Source organism: Mytilus edulis, chromosome 12 (assembly GCF_963676685.1).
Source record: "Mytilus edulis chromosome 12, xbMytEdul2.2, whole genome shotgun sequence".
Taxonomy (NCBI): Eukaryota; Metazoa; Mollusca; class Bivalvia; order Mytilida; family Mytilidae; genus Mytilus; species Mytilus edulis.
Genome location: NC_092355.1, coordinates 32,018,492 through 32,045,717, shown reverse-complemented (window position 1 = coordinate 32,045,717; position 27,226 = coordinate 32,018,492). Strand labels below are relative to the sequence as shown.

General features: G+C 32.5%; 1 pseudogene; it reads left to right on the top strand.

The window, feature by feature from the left end:
- The first annotated feature begins 7,214 nt into the window (after positions 1-7,214).
- On the top strand, positions 7,215-18,272 carry LOC139498269 (galactoside 2-alpha-L-fucosyltransferase SEC1-like; annotated as a pseudogene).
- The last annotated feature ends 8,954 nt before the right edge of the window (positions 18,273-27,226 follow it).

Sequence of the window (27,226 nt, the reverse complement as noted above, 5' to 3'; positions counted from 1 at the left end):
CATTAATATTATTCCTGCATTTTCAAAAGATCATAGAAGTATTAATGAGGGGCCTGGTGGGTTATTTTCGTTCTTCGAGATCGGCGCATTTTCGCTATCATGATCAGTTTTTCTACAGATTTTTTTATTTTTTTTATTTTCGTGATCCGTGATCATAGAAATTATTTTTTTTCTGTGTGAATCGTGATTGACAAAAAAATCAACTCGTGAATCGTGATGAGACTGGGATTCGAACTCAAGAGATATCGAACCACGACACATTCCACTACACCAGGACGACTGGATACGAACTATCAGTAATTTAACATACTTAAAAGAAGCAAGATATTTTTATAAGTGTGCGAATTGGCAGACCTTTATTCCGTGGGGTTTAAACCCTTTTAATTAATAAGAGAGTTGTCAAACTGATTGTTCAATTTGATTTTACATTTTTTCAAAAGTGGGGCGAGTCGGTAAAGAAGAGTGGGGTGGTTTTTATAAAGTGGCGATATAGTATGGGCCGATTTGTTAGTGGGGCGAGTTGACATTGTTTGATATCTACTCATCGTGTTCGGGGGTCATAAAGGGTATACATCATATAGTAATATATAAAGTGTATTATAATAGTTGTGTGGCGTTCTAAACTAAATTTTATCAATTGTAAATGGTTTTTCGTCTTATCTAAAACAGCTGGGATGTAATATAGTTATCCTATTCGGACTTGGTGTGTCAGTGTAAGATCAACCTCTGGCCTCCGGCCATCGGGGTGATCTTACACTGACACACCGCTTCATCGTGGGATAACTATTAAATCTCGCGTTATTCCTTAAGCAATTGCATTACACAATAAAATTAAAACTTGATAAAAATCGTATTTTCATGATCCTAGCTAAAAAATGTAACTATAAGTATTCAATGCTTCTTTTTATAACAGCGTTGACCGTGCTTCATACAAAAAGTACTTCGGTCAACGCTTTTACACCCCAGTGAAGTTACAAAAAGAAGCATTCAATTCTTAATTATTAGGAAAATTACGGAACCCGGCAGGGGAAATGAAAATAAAATAAGCACCTTTCAGACCCCGCGACACATATTTTGTGTTCGAATAGGAATAACGCTATATTCTGTATACAATAACGTCAGACGTTTTTGATCAAAATCTAGGCGTATTGATCAACTTTGTAGCCATTTATCTCAAAATAAGGATGGTGACATATCAGTTTTTGTATGGATTCAGTAATAATTATGCAATCCTCGATATTATGTTAGTTTTTTTGTTTTTCTCTGTATATAAGAACAAAGCCATTCATTTAAAAATCTAAAAAAGTAAGCTGAAAAATAGGCATTTCCCCTATATACCTACGTAAATTTGTCGCCAAAGTTGACGTTTTCCTATGAAAATTACAGAGATAAGAAAAATGTAGACCCCCATTTTTTATTACATATTCCGATGTAACTCGATTCAAAGAACACGTGTGCCAAAAAGTTTGGAAATCGGGAGATATGCCATACGGTATCGTGTTACCTTAAGCTAGGTTTACACTGCCGATCAGATCAATTCGATGATCCTGATTGTGCTAATTTCCACGACGAAGCAAGACCAAATTCTTGATCGCGCCTGTTTCCGACTTCTACCCGACCGCTATCCGACTGTACACGAACTTGACTCGACCATTCACGACTCTTCGATGACTCCATCAAGACTCCAACCCGACCACTAGTTTAATACGTTTTCGATAATGCCGACCAATTCACGACCTCTACACGATTTTTACTCGACTAGCTAGACCAAATCAACTATACTCGATCTTAGCCTTATCCCGGCCAGACCAGATCGAATTGATCGTCAAAAGGGTCGTAGGGATAGTCGGGAATGTACAATTTCAGCATAAAAACGTCTGCTTTTTATATAACCAGCTGCATCGGAGGAGGCATCGGTTGTTCCTTTGTCCGTCCATGAGAACTTACATAGTATACGTACGTCCCAACATTTAGTTTCCGTTCTCTAATTTTATATTGCCTCAACCAAATTTTATGAAACGTATACAATGCTTAATACCATAAAACACAGATCAAGTGCGAATTTGGGTGGCGTCACTTTTATTGTTCTTGAGTATTCAATTTGACTTTTTATAACGTGATATGTAAGTAAGTAAGTAATTATTTATTATAGTGACATGTGTATCACAACATACATTTATACAATTATATACATAGCAATTTGATACTTACACCCTGCCCATTGGACCTATATGTCACTTTAGCAATATAATATCATATCCGAAAACGTAAATTTTACAAAATAAAAATACAGAATGAGACGTAAATTATTTTTTTTCTATAGGCTGCTGTTTGTCTTCTCGTCGGCTATCGTTTTTCGCTATGGCTGTGTCGGTTTGTTTTCGACCTCTGAGGTTGAATATTCTTTTGATATCTTTGGTCTCGTTTAAAATGTTACACCTGCATGCATAAGTACAGACGCGTACTGTACACGGAGATATTTGTGTACAGGTGAAAATAAATAGTGGCAATATATTTGCAGAAGAAAAGTTATGAGAGTTTATCAAAGCTGCATGCATTTTAGAGAATCGTGTATCAGTCATGTATACTGGTGTATGGCCGAGTAGAGATAGAAGAGTGGTCGAATGTGGTAGCGTAGAGATTGGGTATTGGTCGAGTTGGTCTGGGATGAACAAAATAGAGAAGTCGCTGTGATCATAAAGCGATCGGGCATTATTTGAGTTAATCTGGGACACATGTCGAACAGGTTGGCTTTGATCGGGAATGATAGCAAAGATAGAAATAATCCAATCTAATTAAAAACCGATCTCTCATCGCTCCTGTTTCTAATATGTCGCGTGGGAGATCTATCGAAACCGGCTTTGAGGTCACATGTGAGTGAACTAAAAGTTATGAATTTATAAAGATATGCAAATGAGTTGACGACCTATTAATAAGCCAATTAAAAAAGTTTATGAATTATTTTGACTGACGATTTCGTCGTAAATAAAATGAGTTACATCCCTTTGCCTTACGTTAAACTTCCAAGATCGTGGAAGACTCAATTTCATTGGTCGAAAAAGACACACCTACGAGGTCACTCACATGTGACCTCAAAGCGGGTTTCGTTAGATCTCCCACGCGACATATCAGAAACAGGAGCGATGAGAGATCGGTTTTTAATTAGATTGGAAATAATCGATTACTGATATGTAAACTTTTTGTATTCCGACTAAACTCGATCTCTACACGATCCTTTCCCGATCAATTCGACCGCTACTCGACAAATTCTCGATCTCTTCTCGAGTTGCTACTTGCTAGCTTCTCGATTCTTACTCGAATGCTTAATTTGTCTTGGTCGAGAGTGATCGAGTTAATGTGATCGGCAGTGTGGACCTAGCTTTAACGAAAACTGCATTATTATACTTGCAAACTTTAGTTAAGGAAAAATATAAATGTACCGAAACGTTTTAGTTGCAAATAGTTTTATACCTCCAGCAAGTTGACCTTTGACCAATGTGTCCATTAAAGTGCGACGCCTTTTATATTTTTTTTTTTATGTTTGTAGAATCCATATGTTTGATGCCTAGTATTAATAATAACATTGATTCCTTAGATATATAGAAAGCACACTCAAATCGAATTAATACATGTAAATGTTAACACACATATGTTCGGTACGGTGATTTAAACACCAACGCGATAAGTATCGTTTTGTTTATAAAATAAACTTAATATAGCGAATAATTATATGCATTTTAGGTATTTAAATAGAGGTGTTAACCCAATGGATTTATTCGTCTGTGGTTATTAAAAATAAAATGTACATTGCCGCATATTATATAATATATAATACTCCATGAATGTATATGTGACCATGTTGATACGCTGTAGGTGTAATTATTTGCGTGAAAACTATTTTTCTTATAAGGAAAACACGGTAAGAAAATATATCTGTAAGTTTGTTTGTCAATATATAAGACCTGTTTTACAGCCTAAGATGGCGAAAGCATCCGAACTACCTTTACACTTAATTCGATTTATAACCGTTTGCAGTTACATTGTAATGCTAAGACATCACCACTTTTGTCATAAACCGTCTTTTATAAAATATCTGCCAAGTTTAAAATGCCTTTCAGAAAGATTAATAGTATCATATTGTTATTATATCCCCTTAACCAGTAATTAAGTTTTTGTCCAAGAATTTTCTTTTTATCAAACGTCTTGTACTTAATTTTAGTTTTATTTTAATTTAGACTATTGAATATAGACCACTCCACGAAATTATTCATTATTTTAATGAATTGAGACTTTTTTTTAACTTGGTTCTCCATCTGCTGAAAAGACTGTTTCTGTGGACATCTCCGTACTCCACATTCATCACAACTCGGCCGATTCCGTACCTCATCGAGAGTGTATTCTGTATGCGGAGTCACCCGAGGATTGTCGATTGCGTACTCTATAAACAGTAAAAGTAGTTTTTCAATGTTCATTTATTTCAAGCAAAAACGAATACATAACATTGTGGAATAAGAACAAACAAACTGCAAATGTAAACTTAAGGCTATTCTGTTTTTATTTTTGTATAGAATAAACGAATAGTTTCAAAAACAATGTATTACATGACAATTTTCTTATCATAAGGCTCGAAGGTTGATTTTGACCGAAGGCTAATACCTAGCAGGGACTGCTTGTAATGATATTAGTATGGTATTTATATAATATTTTTTATCAAGGTCTTATAGGTTCTAGGTAAACTGTTTGACCCCGATCCTGATAAAAGTCAAGAGCCAATACAGATAACCGAGAATTAATCAGGGCAAAAAAAGAAGCGATAATTTCATACAACTTTATTAAAATATCAAAAGTCTTTAAATTGGTTATACTAGTACTAGTAGCTGCTTTTTCGATTAGTAAGCGGCATTTAGGAGAAAATTGAAAGAATGCACGACTTTGAGTCGGAATAATTGTTTCATGTAGGGTAATATGTCTTTCTTGTGAACAAACATGTATACAACTGATTTTTATAGTTTCTTCTAATATGTTGTACACCACTCTCCCAGGATAAGGTTTGGCGTCTTCAAACATGTTTAGCAGGCACATTCTGTATATGCCTGTCCCAAGTCTGGAGCATGTAGTTCTTTAGTTGTCGTTGGTTGATGTTTAGCAGGAACATTCTGTATATGCCTGTCCCAAGTCTGGAGCATGTAGTTCTTTAGTAGTCGTTGGTTGATATCTGTTATATTTGTTTGAGTTCGTAAATTAGTTTGTTATAAAATTGGCCGTTGGTTTTATCAATTGTTGAAAATGTAAAAATTTGTATTGGTTTATTGTGTAAATTCTATTACTATTAGAACAAAATGTAGGTGAACATCTCTTGCAAACAATAATTTCCCTTTTCTTTTTATTTGTTATTTTGTTAAGTTCCAGTGGCAAGTATGTCGATCGTATTCAATAAAAAAAACAAAACAATTAAGGTAGCTACAGATCGATCGGTAGAGCCTATAAAATGGTTCAACCGGGGAGTTATGTTGGAAATAAAGACGTCCATTTGACAAATAAAAAAAAGAATACATCCCTTCCCTAAAAAAAAGTGTCACGAGTGATTTGTTTTACACAAAGAAAGCGGGCAGTTATTCCGTTAATTCAACATACTCTTTAACCGGGACGTAAATGCATTTTTAAAAACGTTTCTCTACATCACGAACAGCCATACGCACGCCCCTCAAACAAACTTGGTCATACACATGGACTCAACCGTCGTATGGGAGAAGTCCAGTATTGATCACATGTCTCTATACTAGGCAAACTTAGCGAGATGTTGGTTCGGTTGAGAGTAGGACAGTATTCTTAAAGAAGACAGTCACCTAACACAAAAATAAACAAGTAGACAGATACAGGTCAATGGAGAACGTGACTTTTCAGATGTTTTTTGTCTGAATTGGAAGTGTTCGCATCGTGTTCAATCTAAATTTATGGCATGTATCATCATGAAATACTGAGACTGAACACTATTGTGGCCAATTCGATTTTAGACGAAAACCATCAAATAATTAACACAAATTCAATAATTGTGAAGATTTCAGAAATTTATCATGAATTAATGATGTTAGTACCTGATCTCATGCATGTGCAGTGTTAGGTCAAAAAGGCCAATTTATATGTAAGTAACATTGTTATGTAATATTGTTTTGGCGAAAGAGATGGCGAAAAAAATGATTGACCCAGGGGAAACCCTGTATGTAACATAAGTAGTCTTCTTTCCAATAAATAGCTAAAGGTGTACATTTAAACAAATTGTTTACATGCTATATGTTTTGGATGAAAAGGGGGGTCTTAAAGGGCCTCCTCCTTTTTAGTCATCCGTTATGGACAAGAAAAAGAACAATACGTCTAAATCGCCCAAAATAAAGTTTGTTTTTTCAAATATAGCGACAAAAATGTGTTCTTAATATTATCGATCAATTTCAATTTTTTACTTTTCTATCGGACGTTAAATATATTAAATCTTTGACTTGATAAACCTCTCATAAATGTCTCACACGTTTATATTAACTGATAATAATTAACCTTTTATCTGTTTTGCTTTATCAGGCAATGTTTGGCAAACACAAGTACAAAGATGAAAAGGCGTGCCCATAAACGGACGTTAATCTAATTTAAAGGTGAGCAGATTTTAAAATTCTATATAAATGGTTTTTTTTTTTTTATTTATTTATTTTTTATTATTATTATTGAATCTGTAAATCGTAAATATCATTACAAATTTTTTTATATTTGTTGATTTTATTATTATTTATATTCGTTCAGTATCGGGTAAAATGATATACATATTAGCGTTTATTTACTGAAACCAGACATATACATCTACATAAAGTCATTTTATGTATAGACGATCTTCGTGGCATTTATTGAATATTTAAAATAAATATAAATGTCATTAACGGCATACGACAAAAATCAAACTTGCATATGATTTTTATCAGAAAATCTAATTGGATTTAAGCGATAAGATGCGTTTTATTGATACTGAAGAATATAAAACGGTAACAGTTTTGATGTAGAAAAAAACCTTTACAATTTAAATAAATACTGTCGCAAAACAATGACGATTTTCTTGTCGATAACACATGTTGCATTCATAATCTCAGACCAATCTTATCAATAACAAGGTTTTTTAACCAATAAAATAGTAAAAAACCCGCTCATAATTATTTAATGTAATGTATTGTAAATAGTTAAATGCTTATTTTTGTGGATGTAAAATAGTTTCAAAATTACTCAACACTTATATAGTTGTAATGTTTGTACTAACATTAAATTAGTTACAGGAAGGTTATACCGGAAGTCATAAGTTGAAATCGAAAAAATCAAGTGCACACTTTTATAAGTGTTCGTTCCAAGTGAGACAGTACGCTTTGTGTATTTATTTATTTTTTCAATCTAGTGATTTTAACATTCGACTTGTAAGTATTTTTTTTATTAATTTTATACTTTTTTCGGGGTTTTTCAAAATTTAACCGACATCAATATTTTGGGAAAACGACTATGATGTTTCACTAAGGGGCGCAACCTAAGGCGTTTGCGTCAAGATAAATAAAGAGCTATGCCATGAGCGCATGATACGAGCGTCTCTCGTCTTTATGCTTTAAGTGAATTTATACAATCAACTAGAAATACTGTGCGCTCTGCTCAAATAGCCCCTAACCTCATCCCACTAAAAAAGAAACACGCATGCACACAGAGGTACCCACTGACACCTAACATGAAGAATTATACAATTTCAAGTTAAACTAAGTTTGTTTTAGAACGTAAAAATTTTTATAACCGTTCACGTTTGAAGAATGAACAGTTTTCGACGATTTGTTAACGAATAAAGTTCCGTAACACCATTATTTCAAAGGGGAGTTTATTACAACATATAAAAATGTGTCACCAAAATTTCTTGATAACTGCTAAAAGCGTTTTTGAATTATTGTCCGAAAAATGGACCCCTCCCCCCTCATTTGTAATGGATAAAGTTCAAGTTATACCAAAAAGTAAAACCAGTTTATGTCGATGTATATAAATAATTCACAAAATGATCATGAAAATAAATGAAAGCATTTTTTAAATTATAGTTAAGTGTTTTTTCCAGTAAGAACTCTAACAATAGAACGTTTTTAAAGTTCGGTACGGGTGTTAGACTTGATATAGGTTAACCTTTGTGTTTATTTACTCTTGGAACAAAAAAGGATTAACTTTTTATCGGAAAGATAAAAATTAGTTATAACTTTTAGTATACTGATTTGTTAATTCATGAATGTATAATTATGTGACAGTGGACACTTCCAATAGAAACTTTTCACCGCCACGCCCTCTGTCTGCAAAATGCCTTTACGTTATACATGGTTAAGATATTCCATAAATAATAAAGCTTGTTGTTCCAAGGCTCCGTGTTGAAGATTACATGTTGACCTATAATGGTTTTTCTTTCACAAATGTGACTTGGATTGAAATTTGTCTGATTGGCACTCATACCACATCTTCTTTTAAAGATGATATTTTAGTGTGTGGTAAGTGTGTTTTGTTCTGCCAAAAGGGATGTCCGAAGAAGTCTTCTTATTAAGTTTCTAATGCCTACAAAGCGCACAATTTTACGTCTGGTGATAACAAAACAAAATGGGAGGGGGTAACCCCCTATCCCTATATCCCCGTTCTTTATTTGGTTGTGTAAATTATCCATCACAGCTAATTGTGTGAACCCAATAAAGACCAATAAACTGTTAACTTTATATCACTATGTTTTATATATTTTTCATCATATTTATCGTAGAAAAGAAAAAATCGAATTGATTTTGACGGAAATTAAAAACAGGAATTGAAAAAAAAAAAAAATCTTGGAGGGAATTTCCAGCTTATGTGAAATCTTCCATCCTATTTTATGAGCATGTAAATAGGGTACTTCAAGATTAACAAAGCTTCATCATATGTACTACTGTAGTTATAACAAATGTTGTAAACCAACTTTTAATTATAACTTTTTTGTGTTTTTTTTTTTTTTCAAACCAAAACATTTGAATTTTCGCATGATCAGATCAAATGGTTAATCACCCTAAAAAAATCATCATTTGTAACATCTGTTTTAACTCTAATAGTACATTTTGTTGTCTTTTTTACTTCATACGACTGTGACTTATTATCATGTTTTACATTTTCATATTTATATTTTATTGTCTTGTACTTAGGGAGCTACCATTTGATTTATAGGGGGGGGGGGGGGGGGGGGGGGGGGCTAGGATGAAATTTGAAAAAAATAGGCAGGACAGGAGTTTTGAGTAAAAAAAAAAGGCAGGATGAGACACTTGCAAAAAAAAAAGGCAGGACTGAACAGAGTGAAAAATAAAAAGGCAGGACAGAGACTACAGCTAAAAAAAAATGCAGGACAAAATTTTTCATCCTAGCCCCCCCCCATAAAAATCAAATGGTAGCTCCCTTATAAATAGTTAAATAATCAATTAAAATTTCTAATAGGAAATAATGTTTATAAGTTTAGACTTCCTACTCAGATTTTATTTTTATTCCCCCTCTCCCTTAATACACATGGGAATGAAACAAAGCAATAGTTATCCCAAAGAATTAGTCAATTCTATATATAATAATAGTCAACATTAGGCTTTCAACAATAGACATTATAAATCTGGTCTCTGCTTTTACAACTAATGACCTTGTTCCCTTGTGAAAAGGGAGAGAAGCGTGATATTCAACAAACATAATGAACCGGAACCCTGAATACATTGAACTCGCATGTATAAAAAATGACATACATCATTTTCGATTAATAAGACTAGACTTCATGAACTTTGCCATTTCCCGTGTATTTAATTTTTATGAGACAATTCTTTACATATAAAGATTTTTTTCGCCAGTATTTACTGATTATGTCAAAAGTAAAATTACAAAATACTGAACTCCGAGGAAAATAAAAAACGGAAAGTCCCTAATCAAATGGCAAATTCAAATGATAAAACACATCAAACGAATGGACAACAACTGTCATATTCCTGACTTGGTACAAGCATTTTCAAATGTAGAAAATGATGTATTGAACCTGGTTTTATAGAGCTAAACCTCTCACTTATATGACAGTCGCATCACAGTAGAGTGATTCGTATGGTTGAGTTGACCAGTTCGTCGAAAAAACGTCACTCAGTCATTTTGAAATTCAAATTACAGGAACACATTTGCAATTCTGAGCATGAAAAATCATGACACCTTCAAAGCGACAAAGAAGTGAGCAAGAACGTATTGACTTCTATTTCACAATTCAACCTAACAGAAAGTTATACTCTATTATACTCTTATGAAAAAAGTTCCGCATTAATATTATTTACCTACGGAATAATGTTTAAACCCAAACGCCCGCGCCTATCTTAAAATAACATCAGTATAAGCTCTGGATAGATTTAAAGTGCAAGGTACGAACCATTTGTTTGAGGAAGCAGTCTGAGATATTTGAGAGAACAAATCTTACTCTACTTTTTGCCTTAAATAAACATTCTGGCCGTATTTGGATTGAAAACAATAATGTTGTCCACTTTTGGCTAATAGAAACCAAAATTTCCAACAGAATAATATAGCATTAAATGAACATAATGAATAAAAAACGGGCGTATTGTTTTGGGGACGGGGGTTTGCATGAACTGATATATTGAATACTTTATCAAGATCAGACTGCAACCTACCTGCTGGGTGTGGCCTTTATGTCTCCATTTGTCGACCGTCATTCATAAATTCGTTGTCATTTCAGACTCATTCATATTTGGTTAATTTTCAATTTTGTTGGGTAAAACATGTCAACCAAACATTTGTATAAAAATTGCTTGTTTGTCTTTTTTTACTCGTGTCGCTCGTATTGTAAAATTCATCGAATAGCTTGGCGTGTATCTTGTTTACAACAAGAAATCTGTGAGTTTATACTAACTTAATATACAACAAGCGAGAATTTTTCATGTCTATTTTTTACTGAAAAGTCCCACATCAAATATTTCAGTTCATGGCTTTTGACCCATACTATCGTTTTATGGTAGACATTTTATGGGGAGAATACAACATAAAAAATGTCCAACCCTTACACTTAACAGCTACTATAAAATATACATGCCCCACGTCACGAACCGTTTAAAAAGTGCATTTTACACTTATTTTAGCCAAAAAAAGGTCCCAAAACTTTTTCGCGTCGTTCCGCTCGGCGAATTTAAAAAAACTTTGCCCCCCCCCTTTGCAAAATCCTGGCTCCGCCCCTGATTACACACACCCACAAATATTATAGTGACATGCGCATTGTATTGGCCGGACAAATAGCAACTGCCTATTTAGTATAGAACTATGGTACCTAATAAAAAGGGTGAGAAGCGTGCTATTTCACAATCTTATTTAAATTGAGCCCCGAATACATTGAACTCGTATGTGGACTGAAATGTGTTAGTGGAAGGGAGCCGGAATTCGAAAGTAACATATAAAAAAAGTCTTACAGATTTTGATATATATAAGACGATTGATTACAAATGCCAATGAGATTCCTTTTTTGATATGTGTAGTCTTTTATTTTTTATGTTTTTTTAATAACCAAAATATATTTGCCAAAAGAAAGGGGAACAAAAATTCTTATCCCGAACCCCTCTTTCCCTGCTCTTCCAAACTGAAAATATTTTAAATTTATTATCATGTGATGATCGTCACTTGACTGGTGTGAATTACTGATACCGTATGGAGCAAATAAGTTGGAATTATAAATAGACACGTAGTAGGTTTATGATAAGGTCAGGTTATATTAATATAGTAGATAGCGTAGTCGGTAGTGACAATTAGTCTTGTAATGACTTCCGGTCACGAGTGATAAATATGGACCAAATATTTCCTTAGTCGTAGTGAACTAGATCTTGGAACTACTTTTCTACAACAGGTTAATTTAGCTTTAGTATAAGATAAATATAATGATTGATATTGTATATGAATTCTGATAAAAAATATAGTGGAGTATTTAGTACATTTATCTGTTTTCCTTTTGATTTTATATATTTACAAGACGACTCGAGCTGTTACATTGTCCTTCAATCTTAAAAAAAAGAAAAGAGTATTCATTTTTACACAATTAATTAAGACATAAGTTGTTTTATCAATCATTTAAGAAGTTTTGATTTTGTATGTGCAGGATATCTTTTTCTCTAATATCAATTATCATATAGTACTCCAATTTGTTTAAAAACTTCACCCCTACCACCGATCCTCTTTAAGGATGACTACTGAATAGAAAATGGTCAATTTCATCTTCATCCGACAGTCAGTAAACCCCCCCCCCCCAAAAAAAAAAGGAGGGGTTGCATTTTTTTGGATATGCGGGATGTATAATACGCAGCCACGTCGGGTTAGAGTATGGAAGCTATATCTTAGATTGACGTCATAAAACTTTGCTCTGTGCTCGGAGCACAAAAAATCATGCTCGAAACATGAAATACGATTGATTTTGGTGTATGAGTACAAAAAAACTGACTCGAAAGTTTTATGACTTCAAGGCCTAGAATGAATCATGAAAAGAAAGTACACCGCTCACTGCACGTTAGGAACCCTTGTAAACAACTGTTTGACTGGTCCGTTTTTGGCCTATTGCGAGGCAAATTGTCATTCCCTTTCTAATAGGCAGTCCAAAAATCTTTTAGCACGTATTTTGCAGCCGCAGAAAAGGGCATATATACTTTATAAAAACCAAGGTTTTAATCTTTTTGAAATCGAAAGGCACTGAATTGATGAAAAAAATCAAGTTAATAGATTTATTATTATATATTATTACATGTTTGTACGATATCAAGTATTGTCAATTGCATGTAAACAATATCAGCTATCAAAATTTACAGCTTTTAACAAATTCTTCCACAACTCAGGGACGGACCCAGCCATTTTAAAAAGTCCAACTGTATGTCCCCATTCAAATACATTGATCGGCCAAAAAAAGGGGGGTTTCAACCCCCGGACCCTCTGGATCCGCCAATGCCACTAGTATTCCTAGTTGTCCATGACTGTTTATTTTTCACTTTCTCCTTTAGATATTCTTGAAATAGCATATAACAAGCCAAGATTTTGGGTCTGCAAAAAAAAATTGGTTGTTAATTGTTCCATCTCTTCTTTTGAGACAACATTTCATTTTATCGGTAGACTTCCGTCAATTCAATCGGGAGAATAATATCTTTCCTTAAAAGTTGACACATATTTCAGTATAATATATTCAGTTTCAACAAATTACAAAATTAAAGTTATTAGAATGTGATAATCTTGTAAATATTATATTTCTTTCAGATTGTCATGCGTACACAAAAGCAATGTTGTTCTCGAAGAGGTGTGTATGATTAAAAAACGAGGAAGAAGATACGAAAGCGAGAATTAAACTAATAAGTCGAGGATAGACATATTAATAGCAAAAACCGACAGAGAGCAAAAATGCAAACAACTGAAAAAATACAGTACATAAACACTATCAACTAAGCAACACGAAACATTACAAACCGAGTGCCCTGTGAGGGTTTTGCAGATCCTGCTCAACATGTTGCACGCGTTATAATATTAAAACAACGAAACCTTCATGTTGGTTTCACTGTATTTGCCAATCAATGACGTTTTTTAAAAAGTTATGAAATATAATTACAGTCTTTTTCTCACATAAAATTTAAGAAACAATAAAAACTAGATTTGTCATTGCTAGCAATAACGGATGGCACCCTACCCCTATTGCAAGGGGGAACGACAGCCGTTAAGGCAAATATAAAGTCAAAGAGCGCATCTACACATGCAAATTATCATTTTTGTAAAGTTTCTTTCAATTTTGAGCCTTTTGAAATTTTTGACATTTTTGCGTTTCGATGGTAACGGCGGTCATTTTGGAAATTCCAAAGTCAAATATAATGTCTGCATATGCCAGTCAACATGTGTGTGAAGTTTCATTAACTTTGGAGCATTTTTACTTTTTTGACCTTTTTTCTGTTTCCATGGTAACGGTGCCATAACTAGCTCACACTAAATGATGGATATCGTTACTTCAGATGCCAAACATAACAAGGTAAAATAAATGCTTTATTTACCAGGGATGGGGTCGATTACTTTGAAATGTAATCGATTAAATTACAATTACTTTGCTAATAAAATGTAATCGATTACATTACAATTACACCCTATTTCATATGTAATCGATTACATTAGATTACTTTTCTTTATTGTAATCATGATTACTTTAGATTACTTATGATTACATTGTATATTGCTATATCAAAGTTTTTTTATAACTTTTTATCCGCTTATTTTGGTGATTTTTTTTAAAAGCCTTAATTTATTCATCTTTTAAAAGAATTTATAGACAAGACAGTTACAGTTACAGTGTAACATGTGTAATTTGATAAAATAACTATAGACAAGTGTCCTTTCTCTATGTAAAAGATGTAACTTTATTTTTAACTACAAATTGTAACCAACTGCCTAATTAACAAAATAACTGGAAAAATTAATTAAGTATAGTTTTATTGTCTGTTGGGACATAATTGACACATCCATTAATATTTTTACAGGTGTTAATCACTACTTCCATTTTTTTAAACAAACAATGGGTGGGCTTGGGTATTAAAATTTTATTGTCTTAATAACGATATAAATAAAGTTAAAAGTGGTTGATTGTCATTATTTGTTTGAAATTTTTTAATACTTGATCTAATTGAAATTAATAGAATTATTGTCAGGTGAAAACACAAAACAGTTTTGTAACTTAGGAAAGATTATACATTTCTCTTTATATTAAGCAACAGTTTATTGTATTGATGAAACTTCTGACGTCACCTATTGTTTTCTATGCATATTGTTTGCAATATTTATGCCATATGTATACACTGTACATGTACAAAATGTACTTGTTTATACTGGTGAGCCTTAAGGCTAATAAAGTTAATAAAGAATAAAAATAAGAAAGCACATATTATACACGAATTTATGGAAAATAAAATTCATTCAATTTTGTCAATAAATGAAACCTGGTTTTAACTTCCATTTTGAATTAAGTGGGCTTATATATTTATGCCGACCATCAAAGTCAAATAGGAACTAAATGTTTTCTGCATTTAAATTTCAATGTATTTATGTAAAAATATTGGGTAATCTAATATGAAATTGGAGTTAATATCAGAAGTTTTCAATCTAGAAACAAATGCTTTCAAGGCATATTCTTGTATCTTTTAAGAGCTCAATTTCACAAAGAAATATTGGACAGTAAATTTCTTTTTGTAAACTGTTAAAACAAAATAAAACACTTAATTGGTTATACAAATTTGTTAAATAGATGATCACATTAAACAAGGTCCCATCATTGTGATTACTAGTTTCATGATTTTTCATTCAAGCTTTACATTTTCTTATTTTCATCTTGTCTATCAAAATTTATTTTCATATATATACAAGATTTGTAATCAGCAAGTAATCATATGAATGTAATCTTAAAGTAATCTAAAAGTAATCATGATTACACCTGTTTTTTGCTATGTAATCGATTACATCACGATTACATGTAATCAGAAATTGCATGATTACTGATTACATAGGATTACACTGCAAAATGTAATCGATTACAGCTGATTACGATTACTGATTACGATTACCCCATGTCTGTTATTTACACGAATATATTTTCTATTTATTGGACAAAACATAAGTCATTTTGTTTAATTTGACCAGGGGGGGGGGGGTCCTAGATTCACATTATTGGAAGAAATGATTAAAGTCAACAATTTGTACATGCATGTATTCAAAAAGCTCAACAAATCCGGTTTTTGTTCCTCCTCTATAAAACGAACACACTATAACTAAGAGAACACCGTAAATTGAATATGAAAAAAGTAATGTCCTTGTTCTTCAAAACTTGCTAAATTCCATAATACATAATTTCCAGACACACGGCTGTACCCGAACATAATTGTTGAGACCTCCGCCGATAAAGAATGTGCGGTCATAACCAAAAATACATATCTAAAATTGAGAATGGAAATGGGGAATGTGTCAAAGAGACAACAACCCGACCATAGAGTAGATACCAGCCGAAGGCCACCAATGGGTCTTCAATGCCGCGAGAAAATCTCGTACTAGAAATAAGAATAGTAATTTTCTTTTGCAACTACTAAATGTTAAAATGTCATGAATTTAGTTTATATTTATTTTTATATTTTTCAGCAGTTTATTCGGTAATATCTGTCTGTGTTTTTTGTATGACTGTGGTAAGCGTTTTTGTCATCAATCAATCAATGATCGTCCTATTTTTTGACCCGCCTACCTACTTGTGTCCGTATTTCAGAGGAGGACTAGGAAATCTCATGTTCATGTATGCTTCACTTTATGGAATCGCTAAAAATAAGAAAATGATTTTAGTTCTCGAAAAGAAGGACCACATCAACACGGTATTCCCAAACTTAGACGTGCTCAAATTGAACAATACGTCATCAGTTTGTGGTGTCAATGTTCAAGTAGTTGGCGAAAAAAGACCATGTGCGTACGATATAGAAACAATTAGTTTTAATAGAAGGAGAAATTCTCAACATAGGTCGTATTTACAATCGTGGAAATACTTTGAAAAATTCGAATCTGCAATTAGAAAACAGTTTGGTTTTACAAAGGAAGTACAAACTCAAGCACAGTATATAATAAATAAGTATACTAGTTCTTATATTAAACTAAAAGGTATTTCCGAAAATTTACAAACTATAGGAATACATCTACGACGGGGAGATTACTTAAAAGATTATAATATAAAATATGGATATCAAACTGTAAATAAAGAATATATGGAAAAGGCACTGAAATATTACCGAACAAAATTTAAAACTGTTTATTTCTGGTATTCACCGGACATTCAAAAGATGCTGTAAAATGGCGAGCAGAAAATATCAACGGAAGTGACGTTATACACGTGGAAGCAAATTCAAGAAATGTAGACATGTGTGCGTTATCCAAATGTAATCATACTATAATAACTGTTGGTTCTTTCGGGTGGTGGGCAGCCTGGTTGAATAATGGAAATACAGTGTATTTTAAAGATGTAGCGAGACAAAACAGCTCGCTTAGATCAGATTTTAGTGATGATATGAAAGACTTTTTCCCGCCAAATTGGATAGGTTTGTCTTGAAGACTGTGACTTGTTTCAAGATATTCTTTGACATTATACTGATTATGCCTAAAACGTTGTTTGCAGGGGAAATATAACATCAAAATAGATGATGCAATACCGAGGAATTTCGATTAAAATCTTTATGACGGAAATATGTGGAACTCAATAAAACCCGATTGTTTTGTTGTATTCTATTAACAGTGCAATTTTGGATTTTGAATATCTGATAAAAGAACGAACAATGTATATACATGTATTATGTATATACTCGGAAAATAATACTATCAGTGCAAGAGGGGAAACAATTACCTTATTTACGGCATGATTTTTAAAAAGTTAATAACACCTTCTTTACTTAAATCTAGCAACAGAATTTAGTTCAGTATTGAGTTCTTTATAACAAATAAAAAGATAGAAACAGAAAATCAACAACTGGAATTTTGCTTAAAAGATCAAATAAAAAACAAGTTACGCTGACAGCAACCACCGAAAAAACTGAGTAACAACATGCTGAGTTTGGACAGGCATAAGGATTCGGGCTGGGTGAAGCTTGTTTAAGAGTGCGCTCAGCCATTCCCCAAACTATAACAGTACATCCTAAGAAAATATAGAAATTATTGTTTTTTGGTACTATATTTGACTCATTTTGGAAAATCTAATAGAGATAACCTAATAATGTAAAACCTACGTAGCCTCCCACCTCCTTCGACAGTCGTGTATTCAATACGTTGTACATTTGTATACCTAGATTTATTTAAAACGTAAACTTGTCTGTTAGTTTGGAAAGAATTTGCAAGCTTGAATCTTGTACCCCTTATTTCCAGCCTGGTTCCATCTCCTGTAATACATGGGTATCTGAGTCAAGCAGATGAAGAACAGGGCATAAGTCTAGTATTTCTTTTTACAGATAGCTCCATTTCAAATATACTACTAAATGTACTTTTTTACTTGTTAAAACCTTTAAAAGAGGGACGAAGAATGCCAAAGGCATGTTTATACATATCTGTCTAAAACAAACTGCCAACGCTTTAAAATAAATATTTTTCAATTATTGAAAGGAATGTATCCGGTCTGGAATGTTGTCATACCGGAATGTATTAATAAAAAATAGTCTTAATGTGAAAAACGTGTTGTTTATATATACATATACCTGAAGTGCTTAACTGTCAGATAATATTTTGTCTTTGTATACATAGGTTAAAATAGTCTATATGAAATAAAGTAAAATTTGTCGATCTGTTCAAACAGGACAAATATTTGAAAAAGTATTTTGTTTGAATAAACTCAATATTGAACTTTATAAATGACAAAACACGTAAGCTTACTAAAACAAATAGTCTATCATTTTAAGTATTTAAGTGATTTCAAAGTGAAAAGTTTGATCCCGCCAGGCCCAATGTCGAAAATTGAATTAAAGTAATGTGGTAGCACAAAAATGGTAAATTTGTTTTAAAATTTTGAAGGCTACTTTTTAATATCCTCATTTCATTTCTTCTTTTTATTCCTTAATCTAGGCAACAAATTTAATTACACGGAATGTAAATGTTACGTTGTAAAATAGCACATGTTATTCTCTGCGCTGAGCGTGTCGGTTAAGTATTGTTATCAAATTTACGGTAAATCTTTTGTATATGCATGTAATATTTGTTACTGGACATAAAAAAAAACAATTCACAAGCATCAGATTTTGAACTGTTTACATTATATTGCATGTCGCACTACTTTGTTCTTGTTCAGTTATAATCTATCTTAAGGAGGCGTGATTAAAAGGAAACAGAACACCCAAAAGTTTCTCAATAATCAGAATAAATTATTGTCATTTGATTCGAACAATAAAAAAACTTCTACTGGTCTGAACTCAAATAAACACTATTTATTTTTTTATTTTATTTTTTTTTGGTTGTTTTTCGTTTTTTTTGGGTTTTTTTTGCCATGGACATATAGTCATTATAAAAAAAGAAGATGTGGTATGATTGCCAATGAAACAACTACCACAAGAGTCAAATGACACAGAAATAAACAACTAAAGCACAGCCCATTCAACACTGGCAGTAATGAAAGGCACCAAAATGACAAATATAAAACAGTACAAACAGGAAAACAAACGGCCTAACTAATGTACAAAATAGCCTAACTAATGTACAAAATAGCCTAATAGCCTAACTAATGTACAAAATAGCCTAACTAATGTACAAAATAATAAACGAAACACAAATCTGAGACACAGCAACACACGACAGCCATTGAATTACAAGTTTCAGGCCGTGAACAGGCAAATACAGAATGTGGCGGAGAAAACTTAGTTTAAAGGCACAAACTCTCTCCTAACATAGGATTCGTGTCACAGAACAACTGAAGAACAAACTGTAAAAATAAGCTGTAAAAGGCTGAACTCATCAGAAAACAAACGGCCTAACTTATGTACAAAATAATTAACGAAACACAAATGTTTGATTTTGGACAGGAACATACAGAATGTGGCGGAGCAAAACTAGCTCGAACCTCCTTTAACCTAGGACAGCGTTGTAACAATACAACAACACTACAACATCTATCAAAAACACGAGTAGATGTTGACGGGTACTTCTACATCCAAACTACAAAATTACATTAAGTTTAGATCTGACAGTTTTCAATTTACTAACAGCTAGTTCAAAACCAATAGCAACCAAAAACATAAAAAGCTAAGAATTAATTATCAAATATTACCCATCAAAACACCGAGTAGATTTAGTGTGAAGACGTCATAAATGTACAATGCCAAGATACAGGTATCGACAGATTGAAGAGCCAAAAATTGAACTTAAAATAAGTTCAGAGGTTATAAGCATTATATACACACTTCATTAAATTTAGTTAAGACAAACTTAAATTAAGAGAACAGAAACTAAAAAAATCTGATTTTTTTCATTTGTAAAGGAGCATAACCCTAGAATGGTAATCAAATTGCTTGTAATCACTGAATGGTAAAGACTGCTTTAATTTATCAGTTGGTAGTAAAGTGAATATTGCATTGTATGTTGTATATATCATTGATTTAAGTTGATTCAACTACTTTTCTGGACAAAGAAAGATAACTCCAATTTTCAAAGAAGATTTCATAAAGCATTGGTTTTAGGTGATTCAAAAACTATCTCTGGACAAAAAAAGATAACTTCAATTATTAAAATTTGAACAGTCGTAAAACTACAAAAATGCTTGTTTTTGGCCCCTTTTCAATCCTTTATTCATAAACTGTTTGCCCCATAACCCACAAAATATATCCCAACCTTCTACGTATGGTACTAAACATTGTGGTACAATTTCAGAACAATTGAAATACTTATACACAACTTTTTGTACTGACACTACATAAATGCTTGTTTTGGGTCCCTTTGAGCCCCTGATTCCTAAACCTTAGGGACCATAACCCTATGAATGTGCAAATATATGTAACAATATTATTTAGTTTGATTTTAACTTGCTGAAATCAAAACAAATATTAAAAGCAACAAAACAATATGCAAAATTAAGATATAATTTCAGTCTTGAATTGGTGACCTTCTAGTAGGATCGATAAGTTTGTCAATTTCCAGGCACGATAAATATCATTTTCCAAACTAGAGGCTCTAAGGAGCTTATGTCGCTCACCTTGGTCTATTTGCATATTAATGAAAGGACACAGATGGGTTCATGACAAACTTGTGTTTTGGTGATGGTGATGTTTTTGAAGATATTAATTTACTGAACACTATTGCTGTTAACAATATATCTATCTATAATACACTTTGCCCAGTAGTTTGAAAAACATTTTGTAAAAATTTACCAAAATTTACAAAATTTATTAAAATTGCTAAAATTGAATATAAAGGACAATAACTCATTAAGGGGTCAATTGACCCTTTTGCTCATGTTGACTTATTGGTAAATCTTACTTTGCTGAACATAATTGCTGTTTTAAGTTTATCTCTAGATATAATTATATTCAAGATAATAACAGAAAACGGAAAGATTTCTCCTTAAAATTGCAAAATTCAGGGGCGGCAATCCAACAACTGTTGTCCTATTCATTTCAGGGCAGATATATCTTGACTTAATAAACAATTTTACCATGTCAGATTTGTTCTAAATGCTTTGGTTTTAGAGTTATAAGCCTAAATCTATGTTTTATTTTTCACAATGACGGCCATCTTGGTTGGCTGGCCGGGTCAGCGTCACATTTTTTAAAGTAGATACCCCAATGATGATTGTGGCTAAGTTTGGTTAAATTTGGCCCGGTTGTTTCAGAGCAGAAGATTTGTGTAAAAAATTACAAAAATTTACGAAAAAATGGTAAAATTGACTATAAAGGGTAATAACTCCTTAAGGGGTCAACTGACCATTTTGGTTATGTTGACTTATTTGTAGATCTTACTTTGCTGAACATTATTGCTGCTCACAGACTATCTCTATACATGTATATGTAATATTCAAGATAATAACCAAAAAACGGCAAAATTTCCTTAAAATTACCAATTCAGGGGCAACAACCCATCAACCAGTTATCCGATTCATCTGAACATTTCAGGGCAGATAGATCTTGACTTCATAAACGATATTACTCCATTTCAGATTTGCTCTAAATGCTTTGGTTTCAGAGTTATATGCCAAAACCTACATTTTACTCCCTATGTTCTATTAATAGCCATGGCTATCCCGTTTGATATAAGTCTTCTAAAGGTACAACAAAACTTCAAAACCAAATCGTTATATCTATGGAAGAATTTATTACAGATTTCAAGTAATGTGTGGTAACAAATACCTGACTTAATGATTTACCAGCAAGATTTAGAATACTTTCATTCAAATCCAAAACGTCACAACTTGACATACGGCATAGCGAACGAGTTGTGATGTAAAACCACCATAAGAACGTGACAAAAGAGGGACGAAAGATACCAAAGGAATAGTCAAATTCATCAATCTAAAACAAACTGACAACGCTATGGCTAAAAATGAAAAACGCCATGGCTAAAAATGACAAAGGACATCAACATCTTAAAAAGGAAAATTGACAATAGGGAACAAAAAATCGTCCCTATTGTCGTAAATTTTAGTGTATAATTTCCCAGTGTAAAACTAAAATATCTAAATCTCGGAAAGGACAGTTATTAATGTTTATATATTATTTGTTTAAAGCATGTTCCTTTGGGTACATTTCAGCAGTATGTTTAGACAATTCTTGATAATTTAACATCAATATATTAACAAAAATGTACAGTGTATAAAGTGTTGATTCAAACAACATAAGCAGATTGAAGGGTGTCACAGTACAGTATTTATCTGACGGAAATCAAAATCAAGGAAACAATGATAAACCGAGGGAGTTTTATTGAAAGTTATAATATCGTGTCCTCGATTAGAACAATTATTATTTGTGATTATAAAATAATAACGATATGCTTTTATTTGAAAATTCAAGTGCATCAGATAAAACAACTAGAATCTTACTAATTAAAATGCTACTTGTGAATCAACTCCGATCATTTAACTGGTTAAGGTGAAAACAGAAAAAGGAGCACATGCATATAGTATATAATTATTCGCAATGAAACTAAAAATATGCCTATTTTATAGGTTGCAGTCTTGTAATTGACTGCTCCATAGTCTTACATGCAAAGCAGCTGATATTTGAGCATTGAGGACCAAATATACCTAAAAGTTTTGGACCTATGTAGAGTAAAATCAGCTTCCAGAAACTGTACCAAATATTGATCATACCACGAATATAGTATGACAACTTCCGTGTATATTTAAATACACAATATGTCTTTTATCCAGCCTTGATTGTACTAGGAGAATCTTCCGGAAATTTGTTTTTATCCTTAAATAGCTTTCCAAGAAAAACTAACAATTACCATGGTTTGAAAACTGTGAATTTTTCATCGGATAAACCATCTGAAGGGCTTGTAGAAAATTAAAAACATATATCAATTATACATTAAATTTATTTATTTATACACAAAGACACAGAAGTTTTTGAAAGGACTGTTCAGGTATGTTTTTCAAAGCTATATACGAATTCGTTTTACTACATTTTATAAGATAAACAATCGAAATGTATCAAAAAACGATAAAATAAATTTGGTATTTTTTTAGATTTTTTTTTTATGAGAACAGGAAGAAGTTGGTTTCAGAATAAAGCATCACATGACACTGACTGAAAATGAAAGTAATCGCACTAAACGTGAGTGGAATTTTATGCAATTGTCAAAAACAGAGAGACGAAAGATATCAGAGGGACAGCAAAACTTACAGATCGAATATAAACTGATCGGCTAATAAGGAGAAAGACAAACTGACAAATAAACGTACACAAGACACAACATAGAAAACTAACCACTTAGCAATCCAAACACAACCACAAACTGGGGTTGATCTCATGTGCTCCGGAACGGTAAATGCAAGTTTAGCTAGCTATAAAACCTGTTTAAGCCTCTTTTTTCTACATTTAATTTAAGAAATATTTGTACGAAGTGAGGAATATTGCAGCTATTTTCAATGCGTTAGATGTGATTGAGCTTGTAGATTTGCCATTGCATAGAGAACTTTGAGCTTTGAATTTTCCTTGGAGCTAGGTATTTTTGTTTATTCACTTTTTACATATACTTGGATGACAAACTGAACATTTGTTTCAAGTAATTTAATGTCATAAATTATATATAAAAATTAATAAAATGTTTCGGTAAATATGTTGTTTATGTTACTTTGAATAAACGAATAATTTCCTCGGCAATTGGATTTAGTGAATGTCAGTTTTTTTTAAACATCAACTAAGCAACACAGTTAACACATCAAAAGACATGTACTATTATGACAAAGTTTTCTTGTTGAATTATTCTTTACTTTGCATATCGGGACATATTATGACCAACTCTACGGTACCGGTTTATCTTATAGTTGAAGGCCGATCTATTACTTTTAATTGCTTCATTTCAATTTCTGTGGACAGTTGTCTTGTTGGCAATCATAACACAACTATGTCTATAAAAAGTTGTATAATATGTATGATTTACTGCACTAAACAAACATTATTTCATACGATAGATTATTCAATAACCTATGTTTGAAACATTTATATTTTTACTAGAAATAGTACAACGGCCGCACTTTTACTTTTTGATTTTAAAATACAGAAGGAAGTTTTGTCTATCATTTACCATCAAACTAATTTAGTGAATGTTTCCATAGAAACTAAGAAATCTTATCACGTGTGTTCGAAGGTGAGTTAACAATCAAAACTCCGTCGTAACATAAAGATGTTACACAAGATAAGTTTAAACATTGTTGTTGTTTTTTTTTCAAATGCATTAATTACATTTATACAATAGAAACACAAGGATTCGGAAACACGTAGAACTTATACCAATCAGTCTTCCTTAACAAAATGACAACAGTGGGACATAGTGTTAGAAACCAGTTAGAAAGTGATTTTCAATTGATACTTCATGTTTATTCTGTTGTTTTGTTCGTAACTCAGAAGTTTGATAAAATCATTTCTACTTCGTGCATGAAAATGCATTTATTCATTTATGATGGCACAAATTAAAACGATGAAATATTTGGAAAACAAATTCATTTTTCTTTTTCAGGATGGATTCCAATTTAACGAATGGAACAAATACAAGTTTGAGCGAGATAGACTACCAAAGATTTCTGGACGAAGCCATCCCAGCAACAATATACCTCGTGGTTTTGTCAGTCGTGGGAACGATTGGAAATATCCACACGATCTTAGTGTATATGAAATCGCCGGTCATGGCGAAATATTCGGTTCGAGTTTTTATAATATGGCTTGCCATTACTGATCTTACAGCATGTTTGTTTTGTATGCCTTTTGAGATTTTTGACTTGCGATTCAACTACACCTGGTCATCTGATGGTGCTTGCAAATTCTTTAAATTTCTCAACCACGTTGTTACAGGAGCCTCCGCTAGTTTATTGACTATAATTGCTATTGAAAGGTATAAACTATTTGCCAAAAACTTGCCGAAGCTATTTGCAAGCCTTGAAAGACAAAATGTCGTATCTGCTGTTCTGGTAGGGTTTTCCGTGGTATTGTCCATTCCAACAGCTATATTCTACGGTAGAAACGACAAAGAAACAAACATATTTGGTTTAATCGGCAAGGATTGCAGTTTTTCATCAGAATATCGAAAGATGCAAACTGCAGGAGTTTACTACAGTATATTGGCGATTATAGGTTTAGTGTGTATTGTATTGAGCGTCGTATCATATGGACGAATACTGCGTGAAATCTTTATCAGAAAAGAATGGAGGAAATCACTAGGAAAGAAAAGTGTTCCGTCTGTGAATTCAACTTCGGATATGAGATCAGAAACCACCCAGGTACATGTAATCTCAACTATTCAAAATGCCGATGTGAAAATAAATAACATGCAAATTGAAATCTGTAAAAAAGCAAAGAAAAAACAATCTCGTTCATCACACAATCTTGGAAATGCAATTCGACTTACCATCAGTCTCATGATAGCTACCGCTGTTTCCTACATTGGAAATTTATTGTATGTTTTTACGTTGATGGTCAGAATGCTTCATCGACAGGTATACCATACCCATATTCGACCAGTATCATTCATTTTAGTGCGAGGATATTTTATCAACAATGCTATCAATCCTATTGTGTTCTGTCTGTTGGATAGAACTTTTAGACAAGAATGCATGAAACTCTATAAGAATATATGTTCGAGGAAAAATATTTCGACTGCATAAAACTATCGAACAGATTATATATGTACAAATTGTGTATCAAAAGATCGCTAGAAAGGTTTTCTATTGCCAGACTATCGTTATTATATAAATACGTCACCTAACTCTGGAAATAATACTTTACACTTGTCGTCAATGATACCAGTTTCTAGAGCGTTTGGTTATATTTTAGTTTATATAATTTATAAATAGATATTTATTATTGAGTCATTGTTGAAGGCCTTACGGTGACCTGTTATCGTTATTGTTTGTGTCATTTTGTCTTTTGTGAAGAGGTGTCTCATTCGCAATAATCAATTCACATCCCTTTTTTATATATAATAATCTGCTGTCCATCAAAAATGTTGAATTGTATGCTTTTATCAACCAAATTTTCTTCTTTTGGCACTTTGGTATTCTACTCTTACATTACAGACTATTAAACGGGAACATTTTTACCATCCCAATATATGAAAAGGTATACATTTTTAAAATCAAAATAATATGAAAAGGTTGGGGTAACAGAACCCCAGCGGCACCACATATCAATTAAGTATTGTAGTAGCTCCCTCCCCTCTCCTCCGAGGGAATTGTGATTTATAAAAGAAACATAGTGCATCCTTACACGAAGCATAAAAAGTGATAAAACCATGAAGTAAAATCTAATAGTTTCTACTTTCTTTCTGCTGTTTTCACTGGGGCGCACAACTTGCAAAAATACATGATATCTCTCAATTTTCCTGTTTGATAAAAAATGTATTTTATCTTATTAAGTCTAAATTTAAGTTTCAATTCAGTGCAAACTTTCAAGCAAACGGAGAAAAAAACGAGTCCAAAGAAAATTGTAATAAAAAAAAAGGGAATATTTTATTTTACGTCATGATTACAATGCACTGGAAAATTGAGCTTCTGTACAAGACCAGTACATTAAAGTATTCTATCTTGACTTGTCTACTTCGAAAGGATTTTCAAGGTTTAAACATCGGTAAATAAACTCATCATAGATACCAGGATTCAAATTTTATATATACGCCAGACGCGCGTTTCGTCTACAAAAGACTCATCAGTGACGCTCGAATAAAAAAATGTGAAAAGGCCAAATAAAGTACGAAGTTGAAGACCATTGAGGACCAAAAGTTTTGCTAAATACAGCTAAGGTAATCTATTCCTGAGATAGAAAAGCCTTAGTATTCCAAAAATTAAAATTTTGTTAACGGTTAATTTATAATTATGACATTTCAATAATAACTAAAATCAACACTGAACTACTTACTATTATGTTGGTGATACCCTCGGGGAAATAAATCATCACCAGCCTTGGCTTCGACCCAGTGGTTGTAAATAAACTCATCA